The 14,999-nt window shown below is 34.8% G+C and overlaps 1 protein-coding gene across 2 annotated transcripts in view; it reads right to left on the bottom strand.

The window, feature by feature from the left end:
- LOC106872157 (uncharacterized) overlaps nucleotides 1-3,344 on the bottom strand; it is a 21,886-nt gene extending 18,542 nt beyond the window's left edge. The window contains exon 1 of one of the 2 annotated variants that reach the window (XM_014919039.2): nucleotides 3,188-3,344. The gene's annotated coding sequence lies outside the window, so the exon portion shown is untranslated. Of the gene's footprint in view, nucleotides 1-713; nucleotides 738-3,187 lie in introns of those variants that run through there. The other variant, XM_052967052.1, reaches the window with a different exon arrangement.
- Nucleotides 3,345-14,999: the final 11,655 nt, after the last annotated feature.

Raw genomic sequence — 14,999 nt, 5'->3', positions numbered from 1 at the left:
GAACGCGCAGTCGCGCGTCCGCGCTAGCTAGTCTTGAGTGGTCGATCCTAACCCTAACCCTAATCCTAACCCTGTCCCTAACCCGCGTGTGCAAATGAATACGTGTTTAGGGTTAGGGTTAGGATCGACCACGCGCGACTGCGCGTTCGGGTCCGCGCTGCTTTAGTAGTACCTGATTTGTATGTATATCTTGACTAGCTGTTCTGTAATGAATTTGTCTACATTCGTAAATTTCTGAAATATTAATTAGAACAAGGGTTTTTAAAATGAATCAAGACAGTAGTGAGTCACCTGATATTTATGTGCTTCCTGAATAATAAAATACCTGGCTATATAACTTCCTAAGAAATAGACACTCCGATATTTTACACATATACATATATAAACAATAAACGGTTAATGTTAATAAATTGATTTAAAAAACGAAATTAACTGGAATTATAATCGTTTTGCTTTTCTTTACACGAGATTTAAGATGGTCGTGTGTGACAGTTCATGTCTATCTCAAAGGTATTAATAATTTAAAAGAGAGAAAGTTTAGTTCAAGAAAATAGCACAAACAATACAGTTAATATTTAAAAGGTAATCATGATAAAATGATTAGAGTTCGAAGTTGTTCATTGCAACATAATATCAATTTCTTTTTTAACCTAACTACAAACCAACAAATGGATAAAGACGGAGAAAGGAGATGAAAACAAAAATTTCTTAACCCTAATGTCTCCTTGCGTCTTAAAAAATAACGCCTGATTTGTTTGTAGGTCAATGTTGTTTGGAGCAACTCTACAGGCAATAGAGATAAACACAACAGACCTGGTTTTTTAAAATACCAATTTCTTTTTTAATTACATGTACACACAAAAATTTTTATACGCATGTGAATGTATAGTGGTTTAGAAATTACAAAAACAATGAGTTTCATTCCTTCAAATAAAGAATGCCTGCTAAAACTATAAACCTTTGAAATTATATACATAATTATATGTATAAATAGTATATTGGGAGCCTTACCGCTTCCCCGAAATTGCTGGCCTTGTGCCAAAATTTGAAACCAATATTGGGGCACCTCAATAAAGCTGAACCAGATATCAAGCATCGATTATTAAAAAGAAATGTTTGAGTATATAACCGCAATTGATATTCAGATTGTGATCTTCGTCATGTTATTTAAAAGCGCCTCTCTTATATTACCAATGTCAATTTTATTATGACTACTCCAAGCCAATTTGCAAAATGGCATTTCAAGTATATGGTCTCAAGTGAATGTTACTACTCTCCTCCAGTAAATTGTCTTCATAATTCTGCCGGCCTAATTAAAAGACTCTTGCCCTTTTTCCTTAGTCGATGTTCCCTCGTCGTAAGATTGGGAGACAGCATTGGCTGTCTGAGATAGTAAGCACAATGTCCGACTTTCAAATATAAAAACGCAACAAGAATGAGATGACATATCTAGAAAAAAAAACTATTTGATTTAGATAAGTGATCAATATAGTAGGTCACTTGCAACCAAAATTGTAATTCACTTGACTGGTTAAGGATCATGTCGGTTTCCAATCAGGGGACTGATGTCTCCAGAACAGCATCGTAGTACGATTGCATTACATCTTAGTTGATGTAATGCAAATGGATGTTTGGCGGTCTTCATGTACTATCTTCTAAGTATAACTCCAGCCGTACTCGAATAAATAAGATAATTAAACGAGCAATTGGAAAGTGCGCTGTCTCACGTATGCCGGAGCCTCTACAATTGTAGTGGTCAGCTGGCCTAAATTGCATCCCTAGGAAACGGGGAACCGCACTGTCGTGAATACATTCGCGCAAACCCATTAACTGATGCACGCAGACTACAAAAACATTAAATACGACCAAATAGGGTCATACTATGAATTTGAACGCAGAGCATTCAAAAATATGGGTGCATATTTACAACAATGAACGCAGCAATTAATCTGCATCTGACTCGTTAAAGTAACTTATGACTATTTGAACCTGTTACTTTGCCTTTCATCCTTTTGAGATCGAGGAAATCGATTAGCCCACTGGCCAAAATTTCAGGTCTTAGGCCTATAGTAGAAAGGATACTTAATATTCACAATACGGGGGAACGCGGCTAGTTTAATGGGCTGTAAATGGCTCACACAATATTTGTTTAAAAATAGACACTGTTTTAAAAGATTTTACTTTCCTTCACTTCATATAAATAAAATATAGTACACACAACACTATATACTAGACTTCACTACGCTTAATAATAAAATAAAGTGAACCTCATTGGGTAGTTGTTTTCTTAATGATTACAATGACTGCCATAAAGCAATAGTTTCAGTCTCAATACACAAGATCAACTCATATACCAAACAAATACAACTACAGGTGTTCGTTCGCTAGATATTAATTTAGATGATAGGATTAACCGTTATCAAATGAAAATGAACAAATACATTAATACAAAAATCCTTCCGCCATTATCACCTAACAATGAAGTGTCCAAAACGGTGGGGATTAAAGTTGTGATAATGATTTCTAACTTAGGCACAGGGCCTCAAATTCAAGGGAGTGATTAAGCCAATCATATCGTAATCAAAACCTGACCAGCACTTTATTTTATCCACCTCCTAAGGATGTAAGGTAAAGTTACCTCGGCGGGGGTTTGAACTCAGAACGTAAAGGCCAAAACCAAATGCAACAACGCATTTTGTCCAATATAATGATTCTTTCCTCTTAAGTTGTAGAATTTATAAAGGAAAATATTTGGACTCATTTAGGACTAATATATTTACACTACTTTTTAATACATATTCTTCATTGATATTCAGTTTGTCACAATGTGTCACCTTCATATACAGGCGTTTTATATATATATATATATGTGTGTGTGTGTGTATGTATGTATGTATGTGTGTGAGTGTACGCGCACACACATTATATGTGTCATAAGGAGTTTGGGAATAACTAGCCTTCAATATCAACCCAAATTGGTTTTGCTATTTCTTTTTCTCTATTTTAATTTACAAGTATTACCATTAATTCTTCTACATATACCAATTCACTCCACTTCCTAACTGTCAACCTGATCGAAAGTCGTGTCTTTTCTTTACAACTGTAATACGCACTGATTAGAATTAATTAAAGCGTAATAATAATGTCTACAAGACAACAGAAATAGGAAAAAAATTACAAGACTTACCTTAATGTGTGGTAACTATGTATTATATTTTGTACAATTCCAGTTGTGTCGTTGTTGCTTCACCTGTTCAATTTACAGGTGTGATGTCGCGAGTTTACCTGGTTGATTCATCAGCTAAGGGAACTAACTTACAACAGGTAGTCTAGAAGTTTTTTTACAAACCTAAACAAGCGTAAAGTGAATATTATGGATTTCGCGGCAGTCGTTCATAAAGCGAACCCGTCCATATACACAGAAATAAAATTTTAAAATATATTACTTCTTAAAAATTAAATTGATGTTAATTTTGTCGAGGAAAAATAATATATTTATTGATTGTTTGTTGTCTGGCAGTATTTTAAAAAATATTCTTAATAGTATTAGATATAACAATTCATATATATGAATGGTAATTATCTTTAATTTCGTCGTGAATACTACGAGTTTTCTTAATATTTCGTAAGTGCATATATAGCTCCTTGTATTTAAAGTTAGATGCCAAAAACTTAAGATAAAAAAATTAAAACAAACAAAAAATATTCAGAGTCTTTTATTTATTTACAATCATAACTGTACGATGGCTGAATTAATGATATTCTACAGATGACTGTTTCAAATAATAAAATTTTGAGGTTTCTTAAATTTTCTTTTAGATATGTACTTGCCTTCTTTCCGGAGCCGAAGAAAAATAAATGTTGAAGTTATATGAAAATAAAAAATCGATTGTAGCAGTCGTACAATGCAACTACTACTCGTTCTTATCCAATATCAAAAATTTAGTTACCAATATTTGGTGTTTAACCTGGAATCAGCACTGATCGAGCAGAGCTCGCATGAAAGACGTTCCAGCAATGGCCATCATGTCTTCAATGCACCCTTAAGTCATTATCGTATGATTTGAGATAGATTTAAATGCTATTCTAGTTGGTTGAGTGGCTCCCTTGTTGGTTTGTTAATGTCCAGTACTAATTACTAAAGTACAATACAGTGAAGGTTATGAATAAATATGTACACGAAGTCATATCCATACATATTTAGTTTCTTACTTTTAAATTAGTTCTATGATTACACCACAGAGCCCTTTTGATAACATAAAACAAAAACTGTACCAATTAGTTTCCCTTTCTTTGCAGTTCATCAGGATTTGCTTACTTCTCCAAGTGACTGTAGCAGGAAGCTTTCATTTACAAGTTATTAACAGCCTGACATAAATTAAGAGAGCTGCTTTAAGGTGGCAAATTGGTAGAATCGTTAGCTTAGCAACATTCTGTTGAGGTTAACTTTGCCTTTCATTTATCCTTTCAGGGTTGATAAAATAAGTTCTAGTTGAGCACTGGGGTCAATGTAATCGACTTACTCCCATTACCAAAATTGCTGGCTTTGCATGATTGAATCTTTGAGTCTCCCCTCCAGTTTTTCAGAAACTCATGAAGCTTTAAAATCTAATTTTATTTTTAATCAATAATTATTAGTTAGACTTGCCCTTTTGTTTTTTGAAATTTTGAATATTTAGCATGTTATTAGGATGTTATATACATTTAACAATCCCTATTTAACAAGTTCTATTTAGTATGGACAACTTATAAGATAGAAGATATCAAAGGAGATTTATGTGAGGATAATGCTCAAACCTCTACCACTAGCATGAAAATTAGAAATCAGAAGCAGGAATAGATCTTTTAATGTCTTTCCTGCAACAAAGTTTTGAATAGCACAGGCTATGTTTTCTGTAATAGCTTATATGGATATGTGTACATCATTTGCTTGAAAATGGGCAAATCTACTGATGGTCATGTGAACAAAGAAAACTGAAAGTTGATTATGAATGTGTACAAGAACCACAATGAATATTTCTACTGCAAATAATGCTACTTGAATAGAAGATCCTACCCAGATCTTATCAATATGTACAGAAACAACCAGACTGAAATCAATTACTTGAAAGCTCAGGTGAATTCTCTTAAGAAGATTCTGAAGATGACCAAATGTACTGCATGCCAAACTGTTCCAGTCACCTCACAATCTTCCTTGTCTCAATTTAGTATCTCTATCTTGCTGTCTTATCTCATCACCACGGCCAACCCCGATGCTATGATTAATCATTTTGAGAGGAAGGAGAAGCTTAGCTTGATCTGCATGGGACAGAAGAAAGACTTTTCCATGTCTTTTGACTTAGCAATGCAAGGACAAAGTAAAGATTGATCAATTGTGCCATACATGACACTCTAAAAGTGGACAAGACTAAAACAGTGTAGAATTTTAGGGATGAGAGGATACTAATGACCTAGGGAACACAAGTTTAGAATCAAGAAGAATGTCTTCTCAGACAGTATGGCTTTGTAGTAGTTTCTAATACATTTTTTGATGCTGGTTGACTGGCATATTTGCAGCATGTACTGGACTTTTGTGAAACCAGACTAGATATGACACGGCAGAAGGTCAACTAGAAGTTGCAAGTCAAGCTGAAAATCAGAAAATCAGTGGGCAAGCTCAACTTGATCATCAAAGACATGGACTATAAACTAGGATTCTATAGAACAATTTAAACTAAATGGTCAAGTATGAAATTTCACATCTATCATAGCTTTGCATTCAAACCCACACTGCATACTCTCAATAAATCTTCTCCAAGTCATCTCTTTTCCATCCCACAAAATTCCACACTCTGCACATACATATACCAAGTGAGGAAATATCTTCAGTTGCTTCAGACAAACAAGGTCACCAGCTCTGACAATGTCCCTTCTATTACACTCAGACATTGTACCATATAACCATATATGACATTTGGAGGCATGCTTCAGTGTATCCCATTCCAAAGCCAACTGTTGTATTGCTCTCACCTTCAACGTCTTTAAAGTAATGGAGATAACCATTAACAATGATGGTCTTTAGCACCTTGACTCAACTCTTCCCCCACCTCTCCTCAATGAGCACTAGCATGGCATCCTGAAGACCTATTCTTGTATGTTACGCATCAGTGGGCTCTTGCCTGAGACAAGTTTAGTGAAAGCAATGTTGTTGCTCTAGACAACATCAAAGCTTTCAGTCATATGGCAGGCAACTCTTTCAAAACTTTCCTTATACAGACTGCACTCATCTCTTGGATTGGCAGCTTCCTATCTAACTGCACCATCACTGCTTTCAATTAATACTGGTGTTCCCCAGTGTTCAGTTTTGTGTCATTCTCTTCTTTCTACACATCAATGATCTACTTACTGCCATATCCATCAGCATCCACTCTTATGCAGACGACATGATCCATCATTTCTCTTCAACTGTACTTAGTCATGCATCTTCCACACAAAACCTAGACACCACATGCCAAACTTGCATTGATCCCATAAACGGAGGCTTGAGAGCATCTTTTAGTGGGATCATGCCAACCTTATGTCAGCACTATTTATGTATAAAAACACTGCTGTATCACGTCTCCACTATACATGACTGGTACTTAGTCCTCTTTGTCACTTAAAACGCTGGCCCTTGCTACCACTGAGAATCTCTGAATCTCTTTTGTTGAAATTACATATTTAGCATAGCTAGGACCATATCTCAAACACTGACCTGTTTTTTTCAGAGCTAGAAACAGAAAATATTTCAGACCCTAATAACTGCTGACATTCTACAAGGCTTAAGTGAGGCACACGGAGCACTCCTCCTACATCTGGAACAGTAATGCTGCTAGGGGAAGGTCATTTGACTGATTGGTATTCAAGTCATTAAAAAACATGTTCCAGCTTCTGGCTCAGAGGCATGCTATCTCATCTCTCTGTAACACTAGCATAGCTAGAGTGTGTGCCACCTGGGATAGCCCTTCAATTTGTTGCCACTGGGCCCCCACAAAAAGTACATATTGCCTACAGTAGCCCCAAAAGTTGTACCTTCTACATAAAAGTGGCACCAGGGATGGACTGCCCCTCCTCCCCCCTCTAGCTATGCTAGTGCTTTCTAACTTTTCTATTACTTCAATTATGGCCTCTGTTCCCAAGAGATAGCTGATCTTGTATTTCCACCACTCAAGTAACCTAAACCACTTGTCTTTTCACTGCTCATCATCCTTCAGGTGTCCACCCCCACCACTTGTCTCTGCGCAGTGGCTAGGTTTAGTCCTTCCTCAATAGATGGGTGGGGATGCTAAGTATAATTCAAAATGAGTGGAACATACATATTTTATAACTGTCATACATTTACAGATTAAAAAAAAACCCACACACAAACAAAAAAACAAAGAAATTCTTCTTAAAATTGAAATTGCCTTTATGTAACAAAAGAAATATTTCTTTCAGATAATAAAAAAAACCCTGCCCATTAAAAATTCATCAGAGAACTGTCTTTTGTTTTTGTAACAATATGTATAGAGAAACAAACAGCAGAACTTGTTTTTAATCCATTATATAAAAAGTAATATTGTAGCATTAGCTTAGCCTTTAAGCATCCAGCAAATATAATACGATTAAGTCATTAATTACTGCAAACACACACACACACTTTGCTCTCTTTTAAACAAGACTGTATGTATATGTGTATATATAGTGTGTGCAAACAGATGTCTGACTACCGTTAAATTTACAGCTCCACATAGATTATCATTGTCCAGTCTGCTTCCAGCATAGTGGTTAAGTAACTATTATACTTAGTAGTATTACTAAGTATAAAATACAGAGAAAATGTAGGAGAAATGACAATAAACAGAAGTTTATATCATTTGTTCCAATGTATGTTTCACCATTGCGTTTTTTTTTTAATTCTACATTGGATATTTAACTGCAATGGATCATCAGGGGACACTTCAGTGTATTGTTACAGAGAACTCATATCTTTAGGTGTCCAAACAACTGATAGTCAGATAGTGCCAAATCAGGAGAATAAGGAGGGTGATCCACAGTCATGCACAGAAGCCATTGAAACCAATGACCTGATGAAACAAACTCCCTTTCATCAGTTTTCCTGGGTATTTGGTTTTGATAGTCTTTCATAACTGCCTCAAGAAGTTGGCATAGTACCCTCCATTGATGGTGACCATTTTGAAGATAATCAATAATCGCAATGCCTTTTGCATCCCAAAAAACTGAGGCCATCACCTTCACCGCAGATGGCCTTCTTTGGAGCTGCTGATAGAGTGAGAAGTGTAATGCTAAATGTTATCTAAACTGAACTTAACATTTAAAAAAATTTTAATACCAGATTCAAGAGAGGATAGGCACACCCATAATACTTTTCAGGGCCTCTGAGATTGATGAGAATAAGGGAGGAAGTTATCTTCAAACCAGAGACCTGGACTGAATACTTGATACAAAGTGCTCCCAGCTAAAAAACATCCAAGGGCCAGGTAGCAATGTTAAACCAGGCTACCAACTAAGTCTACCATCCAAAAATTGAAACAACTTCCCTGGTGAACTTCCAGTTTCTCTCTTCAAATATCACACATATAGTTTTGGCCAACCCAAGGCTATGGTAAAAGATACTTATGCAGTGGAATCAAACTGAGAACTATGTGACTGGAAAGTAATCAATTGTGGCTGGGTAATGGTTTATTAAAATGCAGCAAAGCAGGTGACATTTATAAAGAACCAATCCTCACTAACAAATTATTCCTAGCAATGGACAACTTATTGTATTGATAAACACTTAGAATTAAATCAATAAAACAACAAAATACCATTTTCAGTATTTTTATCAAATAATGCATCCAGAAACTGAGAGTAAAATACAATCTCATCAAAAGTAGAAGATATTCACATGCGTGCATAGGATCTAAAGTACCTTAATAACTTCTGCTTTTGACATTAGACCATCAAAGCCTTAAACTATTGGGTTGGTGCATAATTATTGCGGCTTATTTTCAACAAAAACATCTTCAAATGACGGTCTGATCATCTGCCAAGCAAATGGGACACAGTAATTGAAGTAGATGTGAATATGCTCTGGAATAATCATTTAAAGATTTTTTGTTACATGTTATTGTTTTTGTTGAAAAAAGCCGCAATAATTATGCACCAACCCAATATATAGCTTCCAGTATTGTTACCGTTCATTCTCTAAATATCATATGTTCTGTATCAACAAATTTCTTATTAACTGACAAACCTCGACTTAGAAGACATCATGTCATTAAAAAAACAACAAAATATGCAATCATTTGTGGCTGGGTAATGGTTTATTAAACTGCAATCAAGAATCATTGTCATCATCTTATTAATCTAAATCACTGCCATTACAGGCTACTCATTTTCCTTCTTCATTGTTCACACTTGTATATACACACATATTACTTGTTTGATTGTAGATGTGCTGTCATTATATACTGTACAGCAGTCTTCTTCTGTTATGATTGTGTGCCAGAATTCAGATTTTTACTCATGATGTGCCTGTCTATTCCTTGATGTTGTCCATCTATCTTTTTCTCTGTCAGTCTCTCCTTCCTTTCCCTTCCTTGACGAATGGTCTTTGCAAGGCCACTGGATTTTGTTACAGCCCAAACCATCTTAGCTTTCTTTTCTCTTCATTATATAGAACCAATGTGACACTGGATAGTTTCAAGGACCTTTGTGTTTGTCATGTGATCCAAATAAAAGCTAAGATTATATCCAGTGCATGTATCTTATTCTGTATGTCTGCAATGAGAGTCCAAGTCACACATGTATACTAAAAATGTTTTCATCTTCCTTGGTTTTCCTGGTGATTTCCCCATTGTGCTGGTGTCATCAGTTTCATCAATTTATAACATAATAACAAAACTTTAATTTTTTTTTCTTTGTCTTTGGCCAGTAAGTGTTACTTCCTATTTGCTTCTATTTAGAAATCAAAGGAAATTATTACTATTCCCTTCAAACTTTGCTTTTGTGACCTGGACATCAATGTTTTGAAACTGATTTATTTTCCATTACATTTCAGAGAGATTCAGTGCCGAGTTGCTGAAGCAAAAACATGGTTATAACAAATATTCTGCTCAATACCACAGATTTGCTTGTTAGTCATTTGGTCTTAACCACTTAAACATGTCCCTTAGTAGCTGACAATATGTGCATCTCTGATCATGAGACCATTTGAGCCCGATATGGTTGGTTTAAATGCTAAAGGTTTAACTGTTTTTGAAGATCATAGTGTAACATGTGAGAAAGATTTGGCTGAAATTTCTTGCAGGTCAAGTGACTGTGTACAGGTTTCCTTGTAGTCAATTAAACATAGTAAAGTATCAGAAGAAACTGAGATGGTTAGATCAAAGGTGTAGACACCATTACTGTAGCAATAGTAAAGAGGCAGAGAACAGAAACAGTGCATCTGTGAGTCTTTGGTTGAAGCATATTGGTGAGTAAATCATTACCAATCAGTTAGATGACCCTTAGGGTGTGGTCTATGGTGTTTGTAAGCATAGCAGCAGCACTATTTATATACACTAAATGGTCAGTATCTGGTCATGGTTGAAATATTTCCTGGTGGTGAAGAGGAATTCGAGTCTGTGTCACGTGAGTGGCAATGATATATATGTTAGGTTGCTGTAAGAGATTGTGAAACTTAGCATTTACTATAATTGTAACGGTTTTAGTTGTAGAGTGAGATTGATGTACATGACTGTTTCCTCACTTGTAAAAAGTTTGAGTTTTTATGCTGTTGAGGTGAAGAGTAGATAAAACCTATACAGAAATCTGTTGGATGGATTGTAACTGTAAATCCAACCATCAACCTAGTTATGTATTGCTTCACACTGATTTAGCTTGAGAATTACATCAGGTATACATGTTTGTGGAATACTCAGCCACTTGCATGTTAATTTAATGAGTAGGTTATTCAGTTGATCAAATAAGTGAATAAGTGAATGCACATCATTTAAAATAACTGGCTATTAGAAGAGTGACACCATAAAAGATTGGATAAGAAAATGTAAAATAATAGACAGATATTTAACCCTTTTCTTACCATATTTCTGTTGAAATACAGCATCTTCATTTCAATTAATTTTGAAGATAATGAAGAATTTAATGAAATGATTGTCATTATTAAGCAAGTGTTGGAACATGACTTAACATGAAATTTTGATGAAAGGTTTAAATTAAGGTAACTTAAAAAAAGAGGCAGGTTGGTATCAAAAGTATTAATGGAGCTCACTCTAGTTTTTAATTAGACTTCTTCATTAAACTAATTTTCTTTGCACCAGAATTTTATTCTGTTGCCTTTTATACAACTTGTTAGAAGAGGAATATTCTGAGAGCTAAAATTAAGAAAATTGCCTTTATGGTTGTCAAATATCAACATCTAAATGCTTGTGTACAATTACTAACAGTTTTTGCCTTCCTTCTTTATCAACTGTTTCAGACTGATATAAGTTGACTGGTTTTTCTGAGGCAGTGTTTCATGACCCAGATGCCTTTCTTGTTGCCAACTCTTCATTTTTGTCTTTAACACACAAATCTGTCTGTTTTGGCCAGGGGTTTTATGGGTGGATTGCCCTTCCAAACACCAGTCTGCTCAGCAGGTTGGTTGGTGTTAAGAAGGGCATCCAGTTGTAAAAACCCTGCCAAAACAGACACAGAAGTCTGGTGCAGACTCCTGTTAAACTGTCCAGCCTGCGCCATTATGGAAAGTGGACGTTAAAGAATGATGATGATGATGACGACAGAGATGTATTACCTATTCTAAAACTGGGACTTACAGTAATTTCCTTATCGACTGTTTTTACTAAAATTCTGAATTTAGGCAAATTATCATGTGCTGCTCAGGTGGTAAGGTAAGACTGCCAGCACTATCAGCTTCTCCTCAACCTCTTATGGATCATCTGGAAGGCACTTCCATCATGTCAAATGATTTTCTGAACAATATCAGACAATACAACTGCATTTCAAATGACAATGTTTGGTGCATCTAAGGCAGTAGTTGAACACTGATTTATGCCAACATTCAAAGTTTAAAGGCAAGTCTCTCACCTCATTGGTGAGAGACAGTTCCTCCAAATTTACTTTATGAGTGATGCAGGACAACAAACTCAAAAGGAGGTGTCAAAACTTCAGACAATGGGTTGTGTTAGACACAGCTCCGACTACTGCAAAGGAGAGTATATCCATTGACAGCTTTTCGGTGTATTCAAAAATCACATACCCCCATCCTCAATTTTCCATGGCAGCTTAGAGCCTAGAATACTCCAAATGGATGCATGGCATGTTGCTTAGTTGAATTAGCCCATCATTTACTCCACAAATGTTTTGTCATCAATGTTGCACTTTCCCATATCACCTGTTTCAACATAACTGTAATATATATACAAACTATGCCACTTTAATCCTGAGCAACACCAGGTATCTCAGCTAGTATTTTATAAATATATAATTTGTAAGCAAAATAAAATATATTTTCAAGAGAAATGTGAGTTATCATTTATCGATAATAATCTGTAAATATATGCAAGGTTTAATAAAAAAAATAACTTTTATAACTATTTCAGTGAGATACATGAGCCTGATGGGAAGAAAAGAGATTTTGGACATTAGGTGGAATAGTAGATAATGAGTTTCCATGTTTCGATGTCTTTAAGTTTAGCATTGCTGAAAAAGATGCTTCACAAATGTATGTAGTATAAAACTACAAAAGAATTTGTAAAGCTTTTTTAGCTAGGTTTGGATACTTTGAAACACTAATCCAAAAGTTCTGTAAGTTTCCCTCTTCATAAATCTATAACAGACACCAACCATTCTTGATTTCAGCTAGTTCTTCTACTTCAGTAAGTGAAAAAATCAATTGTTGCAGTTGCAAGAAATGGATTTCTGATCCAATCATAGTTTTGAATTTCAATATTTAGAAAATAATAATCAAGTTTTTCTCTAAGTAATGTTAAATGGCCAACAATTAATGAGCTGATCTCACATTTTAGCTCGCACTCACGTTTTGGAAAACATTTCAAAATTTCCTTCTTTTACTTTGTGTTTCCAAATTGTTATTTTGTCTCTCATAGCACAAATTTTATCAGCCAATGTTAAGATATTTTCTGCTTTTCCCTGCATACCAGTGTTAATTTTATTCAAATATGTTTGAAAGATATGCCAATTTGGTACACCAAAGTTCGTCTTGAATCAGATTGTGGAATTTATTCTGTTGATTTTCTTCAAAAAGTTAAAGCATAATTTCTCTCAATTCATATACATGATAAAGCACATGACCTTTTGAAAGCTAATGAACCTGTGTGTGTAGTAGAAGATTCTTGAAATTTGCTCTCATTTCTTCACAAATATGAGCAAATAATCTTGATTTAAGAGGTCTACTTTTGAACCATTTCGTTTATAACTCTTCATAAATCATCTCCAACAGTTTACACAATTAGTGCTTTGCGATGCAAAAAACAATGAGTAATTATATTTGTATTCTCTTTTTTTGCCGAAGTTGTAAAACCTTTTACTGAACTTACCATTGAGGGTGTGCCATCTGTGCATATTCCTGCACAGTTTAACCATAAAATTTTTTCCCTAATGAAGGAATTTAAAGCTTGAAAATTGTCTTCACCTCTAGTTCTCAATGGAAGTTCTAGACAACACAAGAACTGCTCAATAATTCTGTCATTACAAATGAAACGTTTATAAAAACCATCAATTGTGCTAACCCATTGACATCTGTTGATTTGTCTAACTACAATGCAAGCATCAGGTTATTATCTTGAAAAATAACCTTCATTTGCAGCCTAATATTATCAGACATATCTTGAATTCGTCTTCCAATTGTGTTATCTGCCAGAGGAATTTTACTAACTTTTATCTCAAATTCACATCCAAACATTGTTTGAGCAATAGCACAGCAAGATTCCTTTATACTACTTTCGGCAATACTATGTCATTCCTTGTTTTTGGCAATTATTTGAGCAACCAAGTAACTTGCCTCTTGAGCTTTGTCTAATGTTTTCATTCTCTTTGTGAAAGTTGAAGCTTGCTTTTTAGAGATTTTGAAAGTTCAATGAAGTATTCCACTGGTTTTGTTGACAAATTTCCGTGCCTAATGCTGAAATGTTTTAATTTGTTTGGTACCATACTTTCATTAGCAAGTATATCTCCACAAACTAAAGACTGAGGACTAGGGTTGTTTTCATTTCCAGAAAATGTGAAGCCCAGTTTTATATAACCTTTGTTGCATAAATGAGGCTTAAAAATTTATCCTGTGCACTTCTCACTCACTGATGCAGGTCATTCAACAGTAGTTTCCTTTGTAGCTGTTAAATTTTGTTCATTGGAAATGTCATCTTCTGCAACCTTTCTTTTCTTAATTAAAAACTTATCCATTTTATGGGTAATTTAATTACAATTTATGAATAAAACTAAGCTGATTTACTTTATCAGAACACCCGGTTCCTAAGGCCAAGCCCACGAGACTGATGAACAAGGGGTAAGTTTAATGTGATTTCATAATTATTAGCTTACCCTTAGTAATGCGTAATACCAGTATAGGTGAGCAATAACTTTAGGCAATTTGAAAGCAGTTCCAGTGTTTTGCTCATTAAAACGGGTACAGATTTGAAAATTTTTAATCGATTTTCAATTTACTTCGGAAAGAGAATACACTTGCAATATGTTAATTCTTTTACATTGAATAAAATACAATAAAAATAAGAGTTCTACAGGGTGTCCACAAAGTCTGGGTACATGGGGATTAACACATACTTTAAGAAGTTATTATTTCTTATATTTAATTGTTTATGGTATGATTTTATTTACTCCATGTACCCACATGGGGATTAACACAAACTTTAAGAAATTATCATTTCTTATATTTAATTGTTTATGTTATGATTTCATTTACTCCATGTACCCAGACCTTGTGGACTCCCTGTATAATGAAGATTACTTGTGCCTTTTTA

Source organism: Octopus bimaculoides, chromosome 4 (genome assembly GCF_001194135.2).
Source record: "Octopus bimaculoides isolate UCB-OBI-ISO-001 chromosome 4, ASM119413v2, whole genome shotgun sequence".
NCBI lineage: Eukaryota > Metazoa > Mollusca > Cephalopoda > Octopoda > Octopodidae > Octopus > Octopus bimaculoides.
The sequence above is the reverse complement of the archived record's forward strand: the minus strand, read 5'-3'. Positions and strand labels throughout refer to the sequence as shown.